The sequence below is a fragment of the Fukomys damarensis genome, unplaced genomic scaffold (genome assembly GCF_012274545.1).
Source record: "Fukomys damarensis isolate Sample0158 unplaced genomic scaffold, DMR_v1.0_HiC HiC_scaffold_27, whole genome shotgun sequence".
Taxonomy (NCBI): domain Eukaryota; kingdom Metazoa; phylum Chordata; class Mammalia; order Rodentia; family Bathyergidae; genus Fukomys; species Fukomys damarensis.
This window is the reverse complement of record NW_022900939.1, coordinates 6,505,996-6,512,279: the sequence shown is the minus strand read 5'-3', so window position 1 is coordinate 6,512,279 and position 6,284 is coordinate 6,505,996. Positions and strand designations below refer to the sequence as shown.

General features: G+C 36.8%; 1 protein-coding gene across 21 annotated transcripts in view; it reads right to left on the bottom strand.

The window, feature by feature from the left end:
- Window positions 1-6,284, bottom strand: part of Phf21a (PHD finger protein 21A) — a 182,649-nt gene that overhangs the window by 150,986 nt on the left and 25,379 nt on the right. For 14 of the 21 annotated variants that reach the window (XM_010612469.3, XM_010612473.3, XM_033756636.1 and 11 more), the window contains 2 exons: window positions 3,258-3,298; window positions 1,700-1,811 (listed from right to left, as the gene is read on the bottom strand). The exons of 1 other annotated variant lie outside the window; for it this stretch is intronic. The gene's annotated coding sequence lies outside the window, so the exon portion shown is untranslated. Of the gene's footprint in view, window positions 1-1,181; window positions 1,359-1,699; window positions 1,812-3,257; window positions 3,299-6,284 lie in introns of all 21 variants that reach the window. 6 more of the 21 variants (XM_033756641.1, XM_019205789.2, XM_033756640.1 and 3 more) reach the window with 2 other exon arrangements.

Below are 6,284 nucleotides of genomic sequence, written 5' to 3'. Positions count from 1 at the left end.
TTACGGGGGGGGGGGGGAATATCACCTGTTTCACAGACTGTTGTACAAAAAGCCCCTTGTAAACTGTAAAGTTTTATGCTATTCCTACACAGTTAACTCCTCGAAGTCTGTACTAAAACTCTGTATTCAAACTTTGTAAGTCTCTAAAGTGGGGGTGGGCTTTAAGTACATTTCTGATAATTTTGCCTGGAGATATGTGACGTCCAGGTCTTTTGTTATGATTATGATAATTTGGAGGAAAGCCATAATTCTGGTTTTACTGCTAAGAAATATTTTGCTAAATTGACACAAATCTTGCTCTAATCAAAACTTTACTGGATAACCAAGTCACTTTAACTAACAGTAAGTATGTAGCAGACTACCTCAGGCTGTCCCTAAAAACAGCTTGCTGTTCTCTATAACATGAATTTCTTTATGGTAAAATCCCTCTGTCTATATTCTCAGACGCAATATTTAAAGAAGACCTAATCATTTTTAAGCAGGAAAAAGTGAAGTCATGACAGACAGGTCTATGTATCCTTATATCTTGGCCAACGCCTGATACTCAGATACAAGGTTTCATCCTGTGCAAAATATTCCTTTTTTTTTCAAGTTTTTATATTTATTAGTACAGGTTCATAGAATATTTCTTTCTTTTATTGCTGGGGGGACTACTGAGGATCAAACTCAGGACCTTGTGCTTGTCAGGCAGGCACCGTGGTGCTGAGCTACACCCCTGGCCACAGAATATTTCTTAGTTTGTATCTAGCATACAGTGAGACAAAACTAGTAGTGCTAAAAAATTACCATGGATGCTAAAAATAATACAATGATTTTACACTTATTGAAGAAGTTAACCTTTATTAACATGAATCAAATGACATTTAAAAACTTACTGTTCTCTTATTGTTTAGGAAATTTTCAACACACCCTGCCTTGTTTTCATGATGTATTTCTTTGGTGACACTCCACAGATCAACAGAAAAAGCCCCTCCATGAGGGTCTGGCAGCTCTGATTTTAGAGGCTGCTCACTCTTTGAATATGGCAAGGTTATTATGCTCAAACCCTGGTATGATAGCTGTTAACAAAAATCACCGCAGTTAGTCAGATGTTTCCAAACTCTTAGATAGTATTTTCCCCCTGTCTGTTCAGATTTGGGAGGGTGGGGCAAGTCCTAATTTTTCGGAAAACGAACACCTACGCGGTCCAAGGCTCCATGGCGCTCCTCTGCAGGTCTGCAGCAGTGGCCTCCATCGCTCCCTCCCTGGCAGTGTTCACCCAACAGTTTCACCCTCAGCTTCTGGGGCCCAGGCTGTCTGCACGCATGCATTCTTCTACTTCCCAATCAAGCATGTCCACTGAAACTGTCTGAGCCACACTGAACAAGATGAACACTGAAGTAAATGCTTACATTTACAGAGATTCAAAATGAAGGAGGCCAAGAGTAAAGTGCATAACAGCATAGTGACAATGAGATTAAGATTTTACAACTGGTTGCCACATTTACCCGAACGTTAATAATTTTAAAAAGTAAAAAGGTATCCAGACAAGCCTGGCCAGAATCTTGTAAATATATACCACACAAAGGACAGATAACACAGCAGGGTATGGTGGTCTCAGCATAACCGATTAATACGTAATAGAACTTATGGGAGATAGATTTCAAATCAATTAAGGAAGAACTAAGGATTATAGCTGTACAAAAAAGGAATGGGTTACCTTATGAGGTAGTGGGCTCCCTGTCATTAGAAGTATTCAAGAATGCTGCATATCATATCCCCCTCTTGGAGATTCACAATGCACATTAGCATATTAAAGGTTCTGAGAAGTCCTGCAGTAAAGAAACCTGTTTAACTTTGTTTAACACAGTGTTTCCCAAATTATTTGACCACAGAACCCTTTTCCCACCCCAGCCCCACCTTGGAAATATTTATTCAGTTTCTGTGGAACTAGAGTTTCTCAAAATACATGACAGAAAATAATGACCTCCTTTTTTAATGTAGTAATCAATATGTTCCTAAATAAATAACTTGTCAGGGATTATAGAAAAAGAAACTGCCACACAAGATAGAATGCTGGATAAAAAGACCTTTAAATTCCACTTCTTTAAGAGTCTATGATTCTAACCCACCACAAATTAAAAGGGCAATAGTATCCTGTTTATTTATTTTAAAAGATTCCATAAGAGAAAGGCCAGTGGAATTAAAAAGTAAAATGCACAGTTAGCCAATTCAAGTGTCTTCCTCTTACATTCAAAGCCCAATCCCTAAAAAGGTAAGAGAGACACCTCAAGGACCATTAATTATCAAAAAGAAACCTTAACCAAACATCTACTGTACCTACCCTAATCATTTACATTAATTACTATTTGAGAGAATTTTTTTAAAAGCACTCTTACATTAGGAGTACACTATTCCAGCTATCTTGTATAATTTTTTTCATAATACACACTTTCCAAATAAGGGTGATAACTGTTTGGTGCTTAGTCACTAAGACTGCCTTGTATAATCTCTGATCTTGAATTAGACATTCAAAGAAATGATTAAGTGTGATGAGTTAAAGTCATTATAAAATCTATTAAAATAGATATAAGGAAAAAATACCCTACACTGTTATATTTCTCTCTCTCTCTCTCTCTCTCTCCTTAGTTTTCTGTAAGAATTATATAAAACAACACTCACTAAAAACATGGTATCACACATGAAGCCAATCTAATACTAAGAATATAATACTTAACGGTTCTGAATTTCAAAGTCACGATTCTCAGTTACATTAACCTAGTCATTTTACATATATATGAAGGCCATCAAATTTAACAGTGTTTTGAGTAATACAAAATACAATGGGAAGCTTAACTTTGAATTTACTGATTTTCAATTTCTTTTTTTTTTTGGTACCGGGGATTGAACGCGGTTCCTTGCGCTTGCAAGGCAGGCCACCGAACCGCTGAGCTAAATCCCTGGCCCCTACTTTACTGATTTTCAAACTGTCAGCCCTAACCACTTCATTAATGACATTTTTGGCCAAGGGGACCTTTACATTTTAACAGGTTATCAACAAACGAACATGCAAGCCTAGCAGTAGTATGAGAGGTACAAATGCATTTGAGATATGGCCATGTGAAATTAAACAAAAATTCACTTTCTGTCAGTGCTAACAACAAAGCCTCATGTCTGGGAGAAAGACTTTTTTGTACAGACAACAAAATGCCTGAATATTTGAATTATTATCCAGCTAGGATCAAGTACACTCTGCCTGCCTAGACAAAGTTACTTACCAATTTTGGGGAAACTGGCTCTCCCTCAGCTCTCCAGCCCCCTATAACAGAAGGAGGGGAAAAAATGAAATTAGACCACAGATTTATGACATGTTCATCAAACGCTGAAGACTCAAACATTTCTGATTTTAAGAAAACTGAAACACAGCCTCCAAATGTTAAAAAAAAAAAACACTTTTTTTCATAGCAAAGAATGCAAAAGCAGTTAAGTTTTGGTTTTATCATAGTTTTTCAAGACCAAGAAGAAAGTTCAGTTGACACTTGAACAATGTAGGGGGTGGTGACCACCTGGGAGTGAGGGGTACAATTCCCCACCAAAGTAAAAAATCAGAGCATAACTTTTGACTCCTCAAAAACTTAGAGAGTCGATTAACACATTTTATACATTATCTATAATGTACAGAAATACGGTGAAATATAGGTGATAACTGCAAGACAAGCAATTTACTGGAGAGATGACCTGCTCAGACGGAGATGATTAGCGTCATGCAGTGTTTTCACTTGAGCTCTCACACCGCATAGCAACAGGAGGTGCCTATGAGATTATTCCCACAGTACAGTACGCACCACACTTCATTTATGCAGGCGTGGTTTAATACTGCATCTGTTTGTTTACTTTTCTCTTGATTGTAAATGGCTTCATGTTTTAACTTTTACAAAAGATTCATATATATTTAATAGTAACAAATGATAAAATACTTATTTACATATATCTTACACATTTGCGACTTTTTTCTAAAAATTTTTCAGTACTTCTAGGATATGTAGTTCAACTGTGAGTTTTTCAAATTGTTACAAATCTCAAAAAAAAAAAGAATCCACATATACATGGACATGGGCAGTTCAAACTCATGTTGTTCAAGGTTCAACTATAATAGATAGTTTTTCTTTTCCAAGAAACACACAGAAATAATATACACCACATCTATATAACACACAACTACATCCACGTCCCCCACAAGTGGCCTTCACTGTTTACTGCTTTATATCAACAAATTAAACTAGCATCGTCAGTACATGGTTTGGTCCACTTGAAAGGTCATTTTCCAACTAATCTTGAAATGTGTTTGTCTTATATAAGGCTTTCAAATTCAGTGTTACATAATGCATAAAATAATAGACATGTATGTAAAAATATAGTAAAGTCAGAATTTTGAACTCTTCATTTAACACTCTTTATTTATTGATTTTTTGGTTTCCTGAGACAGGGTCTTGCTATGCGGTCCAGGCTGGCCTCAAACTCACAGTGATCCTCCTCCTCAGCCTCCTGAGTACAGGGATCACAGGCCTGTGCCACCACACCCGGCTTTCATTTACATTCTTAATACCTCACCACTTTAAATTGTAAACCACATACACAAAACTGATCTTTTTTCCCTCTATGCCACACGTCTAATCAGTGATAAAGCTAGAAAGAAAATCAAGGTTTTGGTGTCCCGAGGCAATTATCAGGGAACAAAAATTGGAATTTTATCCCTAACATTTTAGCATTAAATTACTTAAACTCCATATGTCATGCCCTGCAAGTGTCTCTCTTCCACTTTAAACATACTATGTTTTTGACTGATGTTACTCCAGTGTCTCATTTCTTCAGGGCATACTTCAAAAAAAATCTTCGCATCATCCAGATTATAAATCTTTGTTTAATCATGTACAGTTATACCGAACACAGAGCAAAATTGGTTAAAAGGGTCCCAATTCATCCAGTTAGCACTCATTTACAAAATAAAATCACTGGGCATGGTGGCACACCCCTGTAATCCCAACACTTGGGAGGCTAAAGCAGGAAGATCACCTGGGCTACATAGTTCAAGGCTGGCCTAAACTACATAGTGAGACTCTGTTTCAAAAAATAAAAATTTTTTTAAAAAGAAAAAGAAAAATTCAATTTGATGTTCTATAGTTTTCTTTAGCACTAGTCTTTTTTAAAGTTGTTAGGTCCAACTAAATGATCATTTTAATCAACAAGATTAGAACGATTCCCAAGTAAAGGAAAAATCACAGCCGGGGTAGCTCATTGGTGCCACCGCAAAGCAAAGGTCCCAAGTTCGATCCCTGGTACCCCCCCAAAATTTCCTCTTTAATAAAAGAAAATAAAAATTACACAAAGTCTATAGTGATGCAAGTATTAAAAGTAGATTCCTAACATTACAGTTACCTATTGGACTCAGTCCCACTGAAAAGATGTCTAAAGAGTACGCAGCACATAATAAATGTACGTCAATGGACTGACACTTAAGCTGGCTTTTCAAGGCTTCTCTTCTCTACTAGGACTTTCTTTTTCGGGAACTCACATGCATCTATCTCCCAGAGCACTGTTTTGTTACAGGAATGACTTTCTAAAACTATTTTTATCCACACTGTTGACTAGGAAGTAAATTTTAGGTAGAGAGTGATAAACTGGACTAAACTAAATTAAAAATTTCTATCAATCCGAGACAAAACCACAACAAAAATTAGTGAGAGTGAAAAAGCCACAGAATTGGAGATAATTGTAATACATATAATCGACAAAAGCATATACCCAGAACTATAAATATGTAGAAAGTCAAAGCGATCAGGATAGCATGGGATTTTAACCCCTATTTATATAGCATCTGAGAAAGTATGAGCACACAAACTTTTCTGAAAAGTCATATACAGTTTGGCAGCACAATCTATGGAGATACTTTACCTCCAGGGCATCATAATTCTATAACAGAGACATAATCCTCAACTAAAGAAGAGTTTTACCATGAAGCCACAATACCGCAACACTGCTCTTAAAATTGCTTATACGGACTGCAGATGTCACATAGGAAAGTGACGCCTTAGAGGTCAAGCAACTTCCTCAAAGGTCACTCAGCTTCTAGCAGCTGGTGGCAAAGTCAGAGTAGAGCTTATAGACCCTGAGGTTCCTCTGACTGTGCTCACTTTCCCACTACCCTTTACTTTTGCTTAAGCTGCAGCAGGAGTTACTCTTAGAAGCAGCAAACTACAATAATCACAAGGAAACACTTTTAGAAAAGTTTGCATATAAAGTTGGGT